The sequence below is a fragment of the Scleropages formosus genome, chromosome 18 (assembly GCF_900964775.1).
Source record: "Scleropages formosus chromosome 18, fSclFor1.1, whole genome shotgun sequence".
Classification (NCBI taxonomy): domain Eukaryota; kingdom Metazoa; phylum Chordata; class Actinopteri; order Osteoglossiformes; family Osteoglossidae; genus Scleropages; species Scleropages formosus.
In genome coordinates, this window is record NC_041823.1 from 16,028,688 (window position 1) to 16,046,507 (window position 17,820).

General features: G+C 42.2%; 1 protein-coding gene across 3 annotated transcripts in view; it reads left to right on the top strand.

Annotated features, from left to right (window-relative positions):
• The window catches only part of LOC108941907 (semaphorin-6D-like), a 102,251-nt gene that overhangs the window by 41,166 nt on the left and 43,265 nt on the right, over positions 1-17,820 (top strand). For all 3 annotated transcript variants that reach the window (XM_018764820.2, XM_018764823.2, XM_018764821.2), the window contains exon 3: positions 9,172-9,336. The gene's annotated coding sequence lies outside the window, so the exon portion shown is untranslated. The remainder of the gene's footprint in view (positions 1-9,171; positions 9,337-17,820) is intronic.

The window sequence follows — 17,820 nt, forward strand, 5'->3', positions numbered from 1 at the left end:
CCTAGTTTTACGGCCACGTCGGATTCAGTTATGGAACCATTGCATTTCAAGGAAACAAATCCATTTACATAGAGTAAAACAAAGTCTGTATGTGGAAAAAATAGCTGAAAAGGAAAAAAAATAGCCCTAACTGAAAAAAACTACACAAGTGTGGTGTTAAACTGTGGTTTATTATTTAACGTTACTTAGATTTTTTTCTGTCTCTGTTGGATTGTATACAGTTGACATTACATATTCACTGTCTAGTTGGCCAGCTTTAAGCTGTACCACTTTAAGATGTACACTGTTTAGTTCTGCAATGCAGCTTGAATTTGAATATTTCTTGGCAGTAATTCTGCTGCGTGAAAGTCTACATTAAATGAGAAGAAACCTGTGTGGACTCTTGTAAACAGTAGAGATTTAATACGTGAAATCAAGACAAAACAAGGAATGTAGGACATGAGGTGGAGATTAATAGGGTGTCACCAATGACAAAAACAGGATTTATTACCTGTTAAACTATGCATAGACACAGAGGAATAAGAAGGTGATGGACAAGGCTATGCATGTATGGGGGGGGTCCAGATTATGAGTGGAAGAAGACATCTCACCTCTAATCCAGGATTATCCCCCTGGACCTCTTCCCTTCTCATCAGAGCAGATATGCCCAGCTGACTCTTTCAGCCTTTGTGGGATGATGTTTGATGAGCGGTGTGTCAGTGGTTGGGGCTTAAGTCATATACATGGAGGAGATTGTGAAATATCTACTGGGTGTTTGATCTACCTTTAAAACATTGTTTAAGGGTCTCTAAGACAGTTTTTCTTGTGTATTTCACATGAAATGTTTCTTACCAAGCACTGAATGATAGAGTCTATACTGGCTTGACCATCTATCATTGACAATGTTTTAAAAAGCACTGAATTCTCCATACAGAATTCTAATATGAGTGGTATTGATTTTCCTTTTTTTGATAGATGATATCATTTGTACAGGAGTGCTTAACACTCAAATACCTAACACCTGTCCATTTTGTGAGGATTTCAGCAGTGTGCCGCCAAATATTCAATACTTTGTTTGGCTTGATCCACCCTGAAACTTACATTGTCTGTTGCACAAGAATGGTTTAAATACTTCCTTGGTGAATGGTGTTTTTACAAAGATTGCAGAAGGAGACACTGCGTAGTTTATGACATGCTGATTTCTACACAATATAATGGGCCTTAGTTAACTACAAGCCAAAGTGGAGCAGGATTACTGGCTGTCGCAGGACTGCTCATTGGGTGGGATTATTTTACACACACAGGAGAGGAGGGCAAGAAAGTGTAGAGAGAACCCCCAAGGGACACATCTGAGTGAGTGTTCATGATATTGGGCTGGAAATAGTGCAGAAATGACTTAGTGAAATAATGTCTACTTATTGATTCTTATTGATTACACTCTCAGAGTGTAAATGTGAGTCTTTAAGATTACTGGGTGTATGCTATGATTTACTGATTAATTTTTTCAAGCTCATACCATTCCACATTTGTGCCTATATAAATAGCGAAAATAAATGTTTAGTGACAGTGTAGAAAAATATGCTAACACTACTGCCAGTGTTCCCACTAATCAAGAAAATGAGGACTGTTTTCATTACTTTGCAACACTTTCTAATGCTATGCATGGCAGCTTTTAATCTTGGTTACCATTTTTACAAGAGATGTACAAATCAGAGTAAACAAAAAGTACATTCCACAGCAGATGTAGTTATAAATGCAGGCCAGGTGGTTACTAGCGGGATGTGAGGAAGGTGCCTATATTTGTTGTGGTCAGAATGTACCAAAAAGATTTTGAAACTTAGACCCATACTTTTGAGTACATAATCATGTCAGTCCATATCTAAACTGTCATGCCATTCTTTAGTGATTCTGTTTCTATCTGAAATGCTGACAGAATATGACTCTGCACCCGTTCTAACCCAGTCAGCAAACTGTAGAAAGTGAGTGCCATCGGATGTGTACTGTACCCAGTAAGACTTCGGTACAAATGCAGACGGTACCTGGTCTTCTGTTGGAGTGGGTTTCTCACTGTCACTGTTGCCCAGATAATCATTGTTCACTTCCAGGCAAACTAGTGTTCACAGCTCATTTTTACAGCATGCCATTGCTAACCAGCAATAACACCGGAGTAGTTTGGCCCTGAATTTGCTTTTACTGTCCTCCATAGACTGAATATCACATTCCTTGTCTTTTAATTCATGGTCAGTTTCTGGTCTTCTGGAGATTACCCCGTTAAGTGCATGGAAGTATGAGTTGTCATACAAGGAATGGACGTTAAAAATTACAGCTGCCTTCAGTCCCAAAAGCCCTCGAGGCGAATATGTCCGAGCAGAATTGCTCATTGCCTCCCATACTCATGTGACTGTTTCTGCTGTGACTGCTGCTTTCATACTTCGCTTTTTGTTCTTCAAAAGATTTGCTTCCTTTTCACGCAGAAGCACACACAGTTTCAAAATTAACTATGTCCAAATTACCTTTTTATTTTTTCTTTTGCTGCAATGCTCCTGCAGATGTTTTTTTTTTTTTTTTGTAATATGTTTAATCTGTGGCAGCACATTATGGAAAAGTATACATAAAAATACATGTGCAGGCATAAACACGGGCCACATAAAGAGATTCGAACAGGACGAGTTAAGCTTTCCATACCTACCACTCTTAGATGCTGTGTAAATAGAGCTTGTCTACTGTAACACCAACCTATCTTCCACTGCAGCGCTGTCTCTCCTTGTCATTCGAATGCACTCATATTTTTGCCCAAAAGTGTTAGACCACTGTGAAATGCACTGGTTCTCCCTCTTGTCGCTTTAATGTGTTTTTTAATAAAGACACAGGTCCCCAAATTGGGAGTGTCAATCTCCGCAGCATGGAGCTCTCTGGGTGATTTATGGGCACTGGAGCTATTAGATTATAGCTGCAGCTCTGGTCCATGTGGATGATAATGCCTGGCTGCTACTCGGGGGAATGTAGTGTGTTTTTCATTTTGCGCAAAAATTGATCTTTTTTTTTCCTTTGTTCGTGTGCAAAAGGGTTGTATGAAAAATCTAATTAGAGGGCCGGAGTGGCAGGACCTTTGCTTTCCTATTTCTGTTTTTATACATGAGAAATGATGATAAAGACATTCTTCTCGAACATAATTAGCATAATTTCTTCATTGGCTTTTGATCCCATTTATAAAGTCTTGAAGCAAGACGTTGAACTTTTTAGTTCATTGTACAGCCTCATTCTTGATTGCTTTTAACCTTGAACAGCCTTTTTTTTTCCACTCGGCACATGGCCAGAAGAGGACAAAGAATGGAGGACTGCAGTAATTTGAAAACGTGCACCTTCTAATTTAGTCTTTGATCCCCCATTTGTTTTCTGCTGGGTTGCATTGCTCCCCGCCTTGAAATAATGGCTGGGCTCTAAATGCGCATAGAGGCCGCATTCAGACCGTGCAGGAACAGCAGCTAATGGTCCGAGGCCTCCAGCCTCTCAGGCTGGAACCAGAGCTACAGGGGAATAAGGACAGGCTGCTAATGACTGTCTACATTTCCACCCGAGTGCACTATCAGGCACTCTCTAGTTTGTCATATACATTCATACATTCTTTGTTTATAATCTTACTTTTCCTGTTTATGTACTCCAAGTGTAGGCTAAGAAACACCAAGTCAGTGTCGACTGTGGGCGACCCCTCATGGTGTTTAGATGGTCAAGATACAGCAGTGGTTTACCATTGCCTTCTGTGTATGTCTTTGGGTTGTGGGAGAAAAGATATGTGAACACAGGGAAGACATGCAAACTTTACACAGACTGAGTCAGATTTGAAGCCAGATCTAAAACCACAGCCCAGGAGCTGTGAGGCACTTCCTACTGCACCACCATATTGCTACGGTACCTGTTCAAATACTTGATTAATGAATCATGTATCGTGGTTGCTGGGGGGGGCGTGATGGTGCGGTGGGTTTGGCCAGTGCCCGCTGTGTGGCGGGTCTGGAGTTTCGAGCCCTGGGGTGCCTTGTGATGGGCTGGCATCCCGTCCAGGGTGTTTCCCCTCCTCCTTTAGCCTTGCCCCCTGTGTTTCCGGGCTAGGCTCCGGTTCGCAGCGACTCTGGTCGAGACGAGTGCCTGTTGACATTGGTTGGTTGGTTGTAGGTGTTATGCACAGCAGTGAATCAGTTGTGAATGTAAGTTTAGAGGGATAGAAGGCGCACTCATGTGCTAACAGTAAAACCAACTGAAATGGAATTTCTGCCAGAAACTACATACAGGCAGGGAATGAATGTTTCTCAAGTCAGTAAGACTTGCGAATTAGCAGAGTGCATCCATCATCAGTTTCAGCAGCAGGGAGAGGAAGGTCAGGGAGCGGGGGTGGTGGACACAAATGGACAGGTGGATTGGGGGGACAGACGGGAGTCTCCACCACCGCAATGAAAAGGCTAGTTGTCAGGCAGAAGTAGGGATCAGCAGTGGGGCATCCCCAGGGCACCCAGGGAAAAGGACGAGTCAGGGTTGCTTTCAATTAGTGTGCCATGCCTTTACTCAAGGCACATGGCAGGGGCACCGCAGGGACTCAGTGGGTTACCAGCAGCACTGGGATGAAGGGCAATGTTTGTTTGATGGGCTGAGGTGTCCTGCTTGTCTGGAAGTTGCTTAGGTGAAATGTGCATGTTTTTATGTATATTATCCATCTACATAAGATGGGAGGAATGGAATGTACTAAATACATATAAAAGAGGAGTAACTGTAGAGAAGGATTTATATTTTACTACAGGCAGTTAAAGAGACATAGGACTGACATAGATGAATGATGGATAGAAGGAGAGTAGAATGTGAGGCACAGAGAAGTAAAAGAGAGGAATGGGAGGTCGACAGCAGACTGTGAGACAGAGATTTGTTAGTCTTAATAGATGCACTCATCTAATCTGTAACATCCTGAGCCGTTGAGACAAGATCCTATCAGAAGGCAATCTGTCCTTGTGGAAGTCATCAGTCCAGCAGAGGGAGGACAAGCTGTGCTGTGGAGCCCTTGTCTGCTTTAAACAGAGAACAGTGGAATGAGCACTTTGTCCGGGGGACCAATGGGCAGGGCCCACTAAGGCCCCTGCCTGAATGCACCCTGGGGGTCCATTGTGGAGGGTGATCAGGAGTGATTAAACACCAGGCAGCCTGAGCTATGCTGACAGCGGGCTGCAGGCACCTGGGTCATACAAGTTTACATTTCATAGCATTCTCTCGTCTTTGCAGTTCCCCATGGGAGCTCAGAGATCAATCATTTGCCTCTGATGCCCACTTTGCCGAGCTTGGTCATTGTACCCAACACATTCAAAGTGTTTCAGCCCTTATCGGTCACAGAGCATCGGCTGTGTTGAATTAAATTAGTAGCTTTAAGCCACAAAGTGAAAGCACTGCTCTTTATTCCAGGTACCCTGAAGCAAGAGGGTGATGCAAGTTGTCTGAGGGTACCAAAACGATACATTTGCAAATGAAGACAGCTACTGCTAAAAAAAACTTTTTTAATATAAATGATTAATAGGTTAGTTTTGCATTGTAGATCCTTGGTTTTTATGACGAAATTAGCCAATTTAGAGCGAAACATCCCTTACGACAGCATAATTTAAAATATATAGCATAGAGCACATTGCAGAGCCTCAAAGCCTGGGAAGTTACACTTGAAATGAGAAATATTATTTACGATGCCTCATTCTTTAAACATTCTGACACCAGATTGTATCTTAATGATTCAAATTTGCGACGGAGGAAACAAGGATAGAAAAATGACCTCTCTATAAATCTCTTTTCATTCCCTGAATCTTATTAAAGAGGGTTTCATTGTAATGGACGGGGAGACAGATAAAGCACAATAGCTGTGTTTGCGGTAATGAGCTTCCGTTGTGATTTGTAGCTCTAGAAATCCTATTTCCTTAACAGATTGTCTGAATTAAAAACTCCTCTGTTCCATTCCATACAGTACTTTGCAACAGATCGAACTGTAGTTTGTTAGTAACCCAGGATGTTTTTTTTTTTTTTTTCTTTTTATTCACATCATGTCCCATGTTTTGTTTCTGAGAGCATGGAGTTATCGTTACTAAAATTGTTTAGACAGCCAAATGAATTATGCAAGGACATGAAACTTTTTAGTAGCCATTACTTTTGTGAGGGAATCAAGTGGAACTAAAAAGGCGGGGTTTTATCGCAATGGTGAGTTTGCTTTGGAATGGTTATGTGTAATTATGAATGGGAATTAGTCTTTGTTTATATTTAGCGATCTCCAGTAGAAATAAGCACATAGAGCGTTCGAGTGGGACTGGGTAGTGTTTGTTGAACACACAGTGCCAAAGAAATGGAACCATTTTATTACACATTATCGTTAAATGCCATTGTGTTTTACGCTTAATGACTCAAGGGCCTCAAAGCCATGTAGGAGGTTAAAAGTCAGAGCAGCAGCAAGGGCTTCTGGGATGTCATGGTGCAACAATCACTTTGAGGCTCTTTCTAGGAAGTCGAGCTCCAGCTGGACAGGATGTGGCTGGCTGGGTTTCAGTGTATGTCAGATCCAGGGACTTGTTCTCAAAGCAATGAGGGAAGCAGGTCGATATGTCCTCCTAGTGTGCAGTAATGAGTGTGACTGCACCTGGCATGGAGCACTGTTATTGGTTGGTTACCCACACCTTAAATCCTGTTACTAAGGGCAACTAGTAAATGGCAGCCAATAAGGTTGACATTCAAGGGCACACACATACACACACACACACATAATGCCTATAAACACTGCATATCATGTCAGTTTTGCGAGGTGAAAGGTGCAATTTGGCTTATTTGGAAATTATCTGCAATTCTCTCCCCCCGGGGGAATTTATTCACTCTCTCCATGGTGACAATGTGACTGCTTTGTGCTTAATTCTGCTTAATAAAAGTACTGTAATAATATATATGAGATCCTTGGCTTATCAGATTGTATTGCCAGGAGGCAACTGTTAACAAGATACTTAAAAAGTAATTGTCTGAGTGGAGGGCTATATAATATCATCAGAATGAGAAATGTTGTCCAGACATTTTCTTACCCTTTTAGATATTTTTCATGTGAGGGACCTGAAACGGAATTAAAAAAATAATTTGTTTTGAAACCTCTTAATATTTTGTGAAAAATATATTTCTGTGTGTAAACTGTGTTTACCATGGCATGCAGTAATTAGGTGAACTCCCTGGTCTCTGGAACTGAGATGAGCTACTTTAGATTTTGTGAGTTAAACTGTCCATTGCTGGAATGCCCTGCTGCAGCAGGAACCACTGGAGAAGGTTTCTTCTAGCCTGTCCACTAGGAATTTTTGAGAGTTTTGTGCAGTATACTCCCAGTCAACTTCATTATCCCACATACAGTTTTGGTGCATAGATTTCAGTCCATTAAAAATTTTTGCCACATAACACAGTGCAATTAATCCAATTAGTAATCCATCAGGCCGCGTGGGCCGTCCCCCTCGCGCTAATAGGGAATATGACGGCAAGCCTGCATTATTAATACTTTCATTTCAGGGGTCCCAGAGCTGTGGACGGGAACGTCCGAGAGCCATTGATCACTGGATCGGAGCAGGCAGTGCACGCCCCGCTGGAGCTTTTAAAGAAATTGCTGGAGGGCTGGAGGGCTGGGGCCCTGTGTGGGAGGGAGAGAGGAAGGAGGAGGGGGCAGTGGCTAAGGGACCGCTGAGATTGAAAGAGGACAAAACGTTGGAAGAGGTGGCATGAGGAGGGGGCGGCGGGAGATGGGATGCCTTTTTTTAAATTATTTTTTTAAATGCTTCGTAATACACAACTCTTAATGTCATACTAACACCAGTTTTCTCTGTTTAGCTAACTGAAAAATCAGTCATGCACAGCACTCAGTGCTACCCATTTTAACTCACTTATTATTCAGATACTTGACCTCATAGATCTCAGCAGATACCAGCCTAGCCTGAAAGTACAACAAAACACATCATGAGATCCATTTGTTAAGAATTTGATTATCGCTGGTAAACAATAAGTGGTTTAAATGCAGGTTGCGTGTTCATGTCCTTTTTGTCTTTGTCTTGGAGGACACTGGACATATTGTTTCCCATGTAACTCAGCTGATACTAATTCCAGCTAACCGCTGGTCTGTGGTTCCACTGAAGAAGACATCAGGGTCTTTATGCTGTTGTCCTTTCTTATTTAACAATGCTGGCTCTTAGCACCGTTTTGCTGAACAATAAAATCTGTATTTGTCTCAAGGGTATTGCCAGTATGTTTGGCGTAGTGGTTGCTCTTCTGTTTGAGTGAGGCCGTCCTCTCGAGTGGACACTATGTAGTTCCCATGCCAAATGCTTGCATGTGTTCGGACTGGCAGGAGGAATGCTCTCTTGGGGTACTGCCGCCTTGCGGTTTTCAGGAGCAGCCAGGCCAGGGTCTGTTCTTGCAGCACTAATCATTTCCAAACTATTGCATGCACCCCCTCGTGTTGGCTAGTTCATCTGTGGGCTTGGGGCAAGGCCCGGGGGTGAGGGTTTCCTGTCCACCCCCTGTCCTCCCGCCCCTACAGACTGGCTGGGGCTGTCATCAGGGCCTTGAGCAATGGTTCTGGGGGCACAGGCCCCACTCTGTGGCAGTGAGGAACGGAGCCTGTTGTAGTTTCGTATGAATAAAGTAGATGCCATTAGTAACCCCTGGTAGTTAGTGGGCTGGAGAGATGTGCTGGCCTTGCTGAAACAGCACTAGGTCAGATGTTTGGTTGCAGCTGGCCCCTGAGTATGCTTAATAGTGCGGTTGTGTTTGTGTGAAGAGCAGCACAGAGCTGTTGCTGCTGGAGCCACTGCTAGCAGGGCACTCGACCACGGTTGAACCCTTCAACTTGGCTACATAGTCAGAGCCAATATACAGTTGAGCGGAAGGTCAACAAGAGGGAACATACTTTATGAGACAGGTTTCAATAGGAAGAGACTACAGATAAACTCGACATTATTTACAAGAGTTGTGTTTGTTTAAATTCTAAAGCTTTGCTTGTTTTGCAGGATATGTTTATCCATTCAAGGGTCTTGAATTAAACAGGGTGTTTACCATAAAGTTGTTTATGAGGAAATACCTTCTTTGATTTAAAAAAAAATAAAAAAATTTTTAAAAAATCGAAAAAATTTAAATGTATTTTTTTTTTTTTTATCTTTTCAGAACCGCCTGGAGATTTGCAGTCTGAATTTCGGTACATCTACGGGGATCCAGCCCCCCCCCCCGCATTTTCAAAGCCCTTCTCCCTTCCACACCTTTACGAAAAAGAGGACAAAGATAGACGTGCTTCCTGGAGCCTGCAGCCTACAGCCCCAGCTGAAAAAGACAGTGAGTACACCCCCTCATTCGGACCGAGTCAAGTGAACAGCATGACATATTAAGCTGTTTTTACAGATTGGCCTTTAGACCACATCTGCGCTGTTGCTTATGGCATAACTCATAAGATCACAATAAGGAACCATTGTTCAGTGTTGCAGTTCGTCACAAGCTTCTTAGTGTCTTGCCCCTGTCTCTCTTCAGATAACATTACCCTATTAACCTCCGGTAATGTGTGTATCCTGGCATGGTAGCTGAGAGAAGCCTGTGATGAGAAGTCAGTATGCAATGACCCCTGCTTTTACCGTTGGTTGTTTTTTAGACTTCCTACTGTTGCTGATACTGAACCTTAAAAACCACCATGAATGTGATGCTTGATTGGCCAAATTCGCCTGAATTCCAGTTATAAATAAGAGCAGTGTAATTCATGTCTAGTTTCATTTTTTGCTAGAAGGTCCATTTTAAAATGTGAATAATGGAACAGACGTGTGCTTCACTTATTTGTTAGAAATTTCATTCTAAAGGCAAAAAACAACATTTGCTATATCTGCAAAAGTAATTTCTATGTTGGCATTGCTCTTATTTCAGTCCTTCTGTCTATTTCTTAAAAATGCAAAGAGCCAGTCAAAAGCTTATACTGTATATCTTGCAAAAAATCTATTGAAAGGACTTTGAGTATTTTCTTTTTGTCATATTGTCTCGATTCTGCGTGATTCCATTATATACATGAATGAAGAGTTGGTTGTTTGCACAGTGAAATGTCACTGTCTTGATAGAGTACAAATGTCCATAAAAATGCAAAGATGGGGTGGAGAGGGTCTGTGGGGGTCTTCACTTAGTGGGACCGCTTAGCTCCAGTGTGGCTGTTGTCGAAGCACCTCAAAGCAAAACCACCCCCTTCTCACCGGAGAGGGCAGGCGTGAAATATGGAATGACTGCACAGAGAATGGCTGATTGTCACTCCCAGGGAGCGTGTAGGTGAGGAGAGCAGTCCTTCTGTTGCTTTTCGATCGCTCTGAGAGGTCACCTCTATTGGCCACGCCACCGCCCTCCCGGATCCAAATGTCAGAAAATGTGTGAAATTCCCCTAAGTCTCTGAGACATCGCAAATTACATTGTTGTCTGCAAAACAGCAAATGAAAGAGCAATGTGTTTCTCGTTGCCCAGTCCTCACCGAGGTGGCGGCAGAGCGTGAACCTGTCAGGTTTTAGGAATTTTAATTGGCTGCGCTGCAGGTGCCTTAAAGTTGGCACTGCGGGCCACAGCAGCGCATTCCTCCGTGGGACTGGTTTCGTCTGTACAAACACCGGTTGCCCTCCTGCCATCCTCACGCCTGCAAGCAAATTGTTCATCTCCGCTTTCGTCCCAGAGCATTCCTCCACCGTGTGAGAGGAGGGCTCTCTCTGCGCTCAAGCATTCTGTATTAAGTTGGCAGCGGGACAAGGCAGATGGTGGCTGGAAGGGATGAGATGTCACTGCGGCACAAGAGTGACATGAATTGATCTTGCAGCAGCGCAGCATAATCCCAGCATCTGAGGCCTGCCCCATTACAGCGAACAAACTGATCTGCGGTTGTGCCAACTGTCGCCGCCTCTCTGCCTTACAGAAAGGAGGACACGGAGCAAAGGTCGACGCACCAAGTGCTTGCGTGATGCAGCGACAGACATCCGTGCAGAGCATGTATGTGTCACATCAGAACGACCAGCAGCCATCGCGGACGCTAGCTAATCAGAGTAACAGCCTGCATTCTGCACGTATCCGCCAACAACTTCTTTGGCTATTAACATTTGTCAGCTCTGGTAGTTAACAACGGGGGACTGATGTAATGTCTTTTACTGTAAATGTATTTTACATTCTCTGCATAGTGATACGGCGCAGCGGGTTTGACTGGGTCCTGTTCTCTGGCGGGTCTGGGGTTCGAGTCCCGCTTGGGGTGCCTTGCGACGGCCTGGCGTCCCATGCTGGGTGTGTCCCCTTCCCCTCCAGCTTCATGCCCTGTGTTGCCAGGTTAGGCTCTGGCTCGCCATGACCCCACTCGGGACATGTGGTTTCAGCCTCTGTGTGTGTGTGTGTGTGTGTGTGTGTACATAGTGATATTTGCAGTGCAAATATGACAGTTTCTCTAGAGTGCACTGTTAAAGGAGAATACAGTTGCAAACTTAGCTGGGACTGAGAATTGGTTCCTTACCCAAAGTTTGTACATGAAATGTGACACTGAGCAGGCCAGGGTCATTTTGTCCATTCTGCAGTGGTATTCCTTAAACTGACTGTAATATGAGAATTGCTTATCTGTATCTCTGGCTCTTAATCTGTTGCGAAATGCGCTGTTGTTTACTCTGAGTTGTATGTTGCTTTGGAAAAAAGCAACTGCTAAATGAATAAAAGCAATGTAAATGTCAGCAATCCAGACAGCTCTAAGGGAGGTGAGGCAACAGGAAGGTTTTTTGGATATGAGCTGAGTAAAACTCTCCCTATCTCTCTCTCTTTCCAAGCCCCTCCTCTGGTGAGCCAGGTTGGCTTGTGCGCACACCTGCGTGGTCTGAGTCTTCTGGTAGAGGTATTTACATCATGGTTTAAGTAAAAAAGCCGAATCAAGAATCTGACCAGGGTACTGGAGCTCACTGACAGCTCATCAAGCCCTTCATTTACCCCACACATTATACATCATTCTCTTCTGCACAGTATGGATGTAATAGTAAGAAATAAAAGTATAATGAGAAAAAATAAGAAAACAATGTAGGTTTTATGTTATTTAACTTGGGGCACACAACAGCTGGTGGAGGATGGCACCAGTTAAGGATGGCTGGTAGAGGATGGTGGAGAGACAGCACTTCACTGATGGCTCAAAATTGGTAGATATAGAAAGCAGAGGATCATCTAAAGCTTGTTCTCTGTTTCCTTATTTCCATCTGCTGTTTTGAAAACCTCAAAAGCAGCACTTACCAGCCATGATGGCTATTGGTTAGTGCACTGGGTCATTACTTGAACTGATGTAAAAGCTTGTTATGAAAAAATTCTCAAAAATCTTGTAAGTTGGGGACCCACTGCATGCCTGCACTATCTGTCATGGAAACTGTCTAGTGTTTGGAATCAGCCCATAAAGAATCTAAAAAAGTCATAAAGTATTTTTTTACATTTTTGATGATATATTTGAAATACCATAGGAAAAAGGCTTCTGAGATTAGGACTCCCCATATGTGTCCTTACTTTAAGCTTTTTATTTATTTATTTATTTACTTATTTATTTATTTTAATCAAACATCATTTGCAACTGTACTGCCACCATTTTTATACAGTGTAGAAAATGGACCTTTCTGCAGGAGTTACTAAAATGCAGTCATCCTCTTAGTGGGCTGTACCAAACTTTCCGTTTAACTTAACGCACTTGGCACGTACAATAATTTAAGTATGTGGAGTTTTATAGTAATTTATATTCACATTTGCCATCCAGTACAGTATTTTATTTGTAAATATAATTAATTCATAATTCCTTTTAAATTTTGAACAATCAACTTAAAATTTTTTCAGAAGAGTATAGACAAAATGATAGATATGGTCTTCACTATTAATTTTCGTTAAGATTTATGTCATTGTTGATTTCCTGATTAAATAAACACTGGTGAGTTTGGAAGTTGTAAAATAGAGTGTTAGAAAATTACGTCTTTAAAGTAATTTAAAATGAAAATTGTAGCCTTTATATTGTATAAATTATAATACAATTTATTACTAAATTGTGCTGAGAAAAAGTGCTTCTCTGACAATTTAAATGATGAATAAAGATTTTCAGTCACTTCATGTAAAAAAAATGATAACTCCATTAAATTATTCTTCTCTTTTATTTTCTTAGTTTGAATTGGTGAATTGTGAAATGGAAATAAGTCAATTCATAGCAAAAGAAAGCTTGTGCTAAAAGACAAAAGCTTTTTTTTATTTTTTTAAATAGTACTCAGGTTCCGGGGCAAAGGATATAGTCCAGCTAATTAAATCCAGAGAAAAGAAAAAGAAAAACAGACCTCCTCTACTGTAATTGAATTATAGCACAGGTGAACTCCAATTAAAGGTCAGCTCTTCTGTCGGGTTGGGTTGCCATCACCTGGAGATTGGTAGAGCTTTGTTGCTTTGCTCCCTCCCCCGTGCTGAACGGAGACAAAACTGCTTCTCTGTTGTGTGTTGACACTGAGATGCACTGTAGTCCCTGGAAGCCAGCCTTGGGTCCCACTACTCAATGGAAGATGGAGGCTTTGGGTCCCACTACTCAATCCCATCTGTGGGCGGAGACAGATGTTCCTTTGTGCATCGGAGCCGTGGCTCCAGAAAACTCTTGACCAAAGGGAATGACGTTGAAGGAGAGCCTGCAGACCTGCATCACTCTCATAGCACAATGTTCCTTTTGTCAGGGCACTCTTTAGCTTCCCTTGATTATCTAAGTGTCACCCAGTGATGGAGTCAACCACAGACGGCGGTTGCACCTCTATTTTTAGAGAAGGGTCGCTGCTGGGTTTTACCCAGATAGAATGAGAAGGGCATTAGTGTGGCAGATAGAACATGCTGGGAAGGTTAAAGTGTCTCTATTCAAAATAAGCTTTTGGCAGTAGCTGAGGAGCCACATTGGTGGGGCAGGTTGAGCCATGATTGAGATGGTCCTTCCACACTGGGTGATGAACAAAAGGACTGTAGGGTGGACAGTGAAAAACGGATGGTAGATACCTCATAAGGCAATAAGAAGAACCACAGCAAAATCAGACAGTTGAAATCATTATGTGTTTGATGTTTATGCTTCATTGACTGACACTTGTTGATGACACTGCAATACTGGTCAATTAGGAAGATTTTCAGGAAAACATGGTATCATAGCTCATGTTGTTTAGTGTGGTTTCTCACAGGTTTTTCAGTCTTCAGAAAAAGGACTTATATTTTGGCCTTGCTCCATGCTGATGGAGAGAGGGGAAATCTCCTGTGTGCAATGATATCTCCAGTCCTGACCACTCCAAACAGTTGTGCGTCCCATTTCCTGTGTGTTGCTTTAGAGCGGCCTTTTTGGGAAGACTTGGGCAATTCCACAGAAGAAAGATGTGATGCTCAAGTATAAGTGAGGCTTCAAGGGGAAGGAATTGTCTTCAAAACCACTCAATTAACTTGGGAAGCTCGACAGCAAAGTGGGTTGTTTACAGCTGTTTCTGTTTCCGCAGTGAAGCCATCCAGACTGCTGGGCTAGTTGCTGTCAGGGAGAAGATTAATGTCCATCTCTGTGAGGCAACAGTATTATCAGATGGCACCCTACCTCCTGAGGAACGTGTTGGTAGCCTTCTGCAAAGAGCTCCAGTTATCATCAAATGGGGTGGAGCACTGATCCATTGCATTCACAGGGATGTACACTCTGCAGGGATCCAAAAGCACAAGCATCTTTCTGTTCTTTCTCCATTTCTTGCAGCCAAACATTCAGATGGTGACAGAGAGCAACTATTCAGCAAAAGGGATTCTGCAGATGTATGCATGGTCAGTCTGCCACTGAGAGATCTGTTGGAATCTGCAATATGTGTCAATGTTAAAACCCTCTGTGATGCATCATCTCAGGATTAACATTGCAGCATTTGACATATTACCTCATTACCCTCATTTCTTGAAATGCGTTATTTATTTTTAATGTATACTGTGGCATTATCTCATTGATATATACCTTTGTTTCTGATGTTGCAAACACTATGTTATTCAGAGTCACACACACACACTTTCTGAACCACTTGTCCCATACGGGGTCACGGGGAACCGGAGCCTAACCCGGCAACTCAGGGCATGAGGCTGGATGGGGAGGGGACACACCTGGGACGGGACGCCAGTCCGTTGCAAGACACCCCAAGTGGGACTCGAACCCCAGACCCACCGGAGAGCAGGACCCCGTCCAACCCACTGCACCACCGCACCCCCTCTTGTTATTCAGAGTCTAATATTTAATTTAAAAAAATAATATTCTGTAGGGAGAAATGCCTAGAAGTGTAAATGTAAACTATAAAAGCACTGCAGTAAATGCAGTTCATTTACTAAACCTATAAAACTCTCTAAAAATTTGTGGCTATGTGACTATCTTTAAAGTGATCCAAGAGGATTATACAAGGAAAATGCTGATTTAACTAAATTGGAAATAAAATGTCATCAGACTGAGGCTAATTTTATAGTTATTTTATTATTTTGTTTATTTGCACCTACTAAACAGGTGCACCAGGAGGTTCCATGAAATGGCTGATTGGTTTAATGGCTGTGTAAATTTGATTAAATTTAATGTTTATTCATTGGCATAATTTATTACTATAATTTATTTGTTGGGGCTGTTGTGTGCTATAATTCATTTATTCGTTGTTAGTGTTAATCCATATTTAATTTATCCTACATAAAATATTTGTATAGTTAATGAGGAAAGCTGTACTCTGCAAATATTTTTGGTAAACAAAACACATTAGATTTGCTGCTTCTCCCATTTCAGGTTAACTTTAATTTTAATTATCAAAATCACTTTTGGCTGTTTACTGTCATTCAGCACAACTGAATCGCATTATTTCCAAGATGTGGATATATTTTATTGGACAAAGTATGTGGGGGTCAAGCCCTGTCCGCAGTCCTGAAATGCTTTCATTTCCTGGCCCACTGCTTGAAAATTGTCAGAGCACTGTAATGGGATTTTGGTTACATGAGAGCTGTCAGTCCTGCACATCTGGTTTCCAATCACAAAGGTGTGTTTTCACTGGCCATTTGTGCGTTCCCCATCCCCTACTTGTCTTCACAGGTTGTTGATATCATTACTTTTGTATGACCTGACCAGGCCTTTCCCACCCAGTGTGTGGAACACTTGACAGCTGCCCATTTTATATCACTTCTGCAGATTGTATGAAGCTTGTTGCTGCTTGTGTTCTGATTTTCTGCTTTGCCGAAGTTGCTCTCTAACAAGCATCAAAAATTAGTAAACGATTTCCCATATTCACGTGTACAGTGGCAGTCGAAAGTTTGCGTACTTCTGACCACCTTGGAAAATACTTGTATGCAGAAGAGCTGGGAAGACATGCCATCTAAGGCTGACCTGACCTCCTGATTAAACTTGTTGTCTGAATACGTTGTGAACAAAAACCAGTTTCCAGTAACTGCGCTCAAAAGTTTTTACTGGTACTCTGTCTCGGATGATATGAAATAATGCCACGTTGGTCTGAGAGTAAAGAAGAGCATGTGTGTGATTCAGAAATTAAAGGTGCTAGATAGCAGCAATCTGACATCGGCATCAGGATGGTGCTTCATAGCCACAGCTTGTAGTTTTCAACATTATTTCGTAGACTGTGAGCCCTGGCAATAGCGGGTGGTACGAAAGAAAAGGTTCAGGATGCAACACCATCGAATCAAGACTGCTAAACACATTGCCCCCATGAAGACGAAGCACATTTGATTCTTGCCAAGACTGATTAAACTGAGCACTTGGTGAACAATATGCCAGTGGCATATGGCCTCGGAGATTTGATGCCCGCAAGATGTGTCCCAGCAACATCCTTAAAACGATTAAAGTGGATTTCAATTCCATGTAATTTTAGATGTGGCAGTGGCCGGTGATTCCGTATCATTCTGCCTTCCAGGTTTTGGTCGGAGGGATTTTGCTCGATTGAGTCTACCACAAAAATGTACTCTGTGCTGATTTTAATACCCACGGAAAAACAAGGCATGGCCTTGGCTGTCAGCCTGCTTTTTGCTGCAGGTTTGCCTACTGAAAGAACCACCTGCCTGTTGTGACGCTGTCCGGTTCAGCAACAAAATAAAATTGTGGAGCTTTTTAGACAGTAACTAGACCTCTTTCTAATTAATTTTGTCCCATTTGACTTATGCTCTGTCAGTAGAGTTAAATTTGTTTGAAGGTAAAAGCATAGCATTCTTTTACAAGGCTCTGGTTACTAGTTGAGCTTTTAAGACATTTAATGCCTTTCACTTGTATGGTAATCTGGGACCGACCTCATAAAAAGGTTTAACTCCCTGCATTTTACAGTCTTTATGGTGCGTTATCAGTGTGATCTGATTTTGTTCAAGGATGGCGGTCGACAGAACCATGTTATTAGCTATTTCACTTTCGGGTTCTTTCTGTTGCACCATAGCAGTTCACTTGTGTAACTAGCTCTAGACTTTGGTAAATTTTGAATTAATTCAGACATCATCATTCATTGTATAGAAGGGAAATATAACTTGGTTCAAAGTTTCTAATTTTTTTCAAGTTTTGTCTGTTACCCTTACTAGTAGATGTCCATATCCTGTTCCGAGCAGAAACTTTTGCTCGTTTTTAGTGTTTCTTTGTGTCTGTCCATTTAATTCCTCACAGAGGGACTCCGCAGTACCTTTCGTTTCAATACATTACGCTTGATTTGTGGTATAACTTCAGAAATGTATTTTTTAGTCAAAATTAATGTTCTGTGGTTTTTAGTTTTTTCAGATGGTGTTGTGCAGTGAAACACAGTGTTCTTTTTACTGGCAAGT